Raw genomic sequence first — 1,488 nt, 5'->3', positions numbered from 1 at the left:
GATGTAAGCCCTTAGCATGAGAGAATAAGGGTCAAGATGATTTATATAAATTTACTAGCCACACACACACTTTCTTTACACTGACAATGTGCTAAAAGGAGTTCCTCTTCTTTTATTCACTAAGAAATGGAGATACAACATCATTTGCACGAGACAAGAGCCATTTTAAAACAAAACAAAAAGGAAGACACAGAATCATAAAGCCTGAAATAAGCAGCAAGCACTGTCACCCATCACTGGGCAAATTTTCAACATTTAGGACCGTGGAAGCACTCTAGGTTTGAGAGACCACCAAACTCACTTCATCCAAGTGATGAAAACACTAAATTTTGCCACATAAACCTATTACTTATCTGGCCAAAACGAAAAGGAACAACCTACCCTGAAAGGGTCTTTAACAGCACTGAGGATCCCCCTGGGCAGTGAAGGATCCAACGCACTCACACCCCGCACTCCTGCCCTCCCCCTCACCCAGCTCCTGAATCCCTGAGGAGCCAGCAAACAACACTCAAGAATTCCTACATCTAATTCCACGTGGTCAGTGAATGTGGACAAACCACAGGGACAGAGCTGTGGGAGAGGAGTGGTAATTAATGCAGAAACCTCCCAAAGCTGAATGGCTGAAATCACAAAGCATTAATGATTCCATTTAGAGGCTATTAGGGAGCTGCTCTGCTCAGATGAACCACGCTCAGAATAAACCCCAGCACCTGCACACACACAAAAAGAACCAGGAAGAAAAAGTATTCCACAACAGGCACACACAATAGTTAATCAAAAATGCTTGTTTGTTGTGAGTGTGGAAAGCCCAAATTGTTTTGGGTTGCTTTTCCCTTTTATACAACCTAGTTATTTCACAGCACCCTATCCAAATATTGGACAGCACATCATATTCCCTTGACAATTTAGCTGTTCTAATGTTATGCTTGCACAGGAGATAATTATCCATAGCCCGGAGAAAACATGAAATGCTCACACACACATTTGATTCACGCATTTACCCACCACAGCTCCCAGTCCCACCAGTCCCACCTCCTCCCCACCCACTGCTGCAGCCACTCTCCTCTGAACCCACACGCAGCAAAACACCAAAGCAGAGCTGCTGTTTGACACAGAGCCTGTCAGCTCTGCCCTGCCCACCGTCATTCCTCCAGACCCCAACCTCTCTGGGTGCACCTTCCAGGGCTGTGCCTTGCTTTACCATTTGTAGCACTGTCACCCTGAAAGCCTCCAGCCTGACACTCTACATTTCCCCACTCTGGAGCACAGGGATGTTTTCAGCCCCTGGGTTCCCATCCCGAGCAGTGCCTCAGGGGGTGCTGATTGCAGCCTCTGAGCCCCCCGGTCTGGGAGAACACCGGCACACGGACACACCGGCGCTGGAGCGACTCCTGCCCGCAGCAGCACCGGCAGGCACGGGCTGAGCCCCGGCTGGGGGCAGAGGCGGAGCCGGGAGTGCCGCACCCGACCGGCCCCGGGGCACCCCCA

Source organism: Geospiza fortis, unplaced genomic scaffold (assembly GCF_000277835.1).
Source record: "Geospiza fortis unplaced genomic scaffold, GeoFor_1.0 scaffold27, whole genome shotgun sequence".
NCBI lineage: Eukaryota > Metazoa > Chordata > Aves > Passeriformes > Thraupidae > Geospiza > Geospiza fortis.
Note: the sequence above shows the minus strand (reverse complement) of the source record.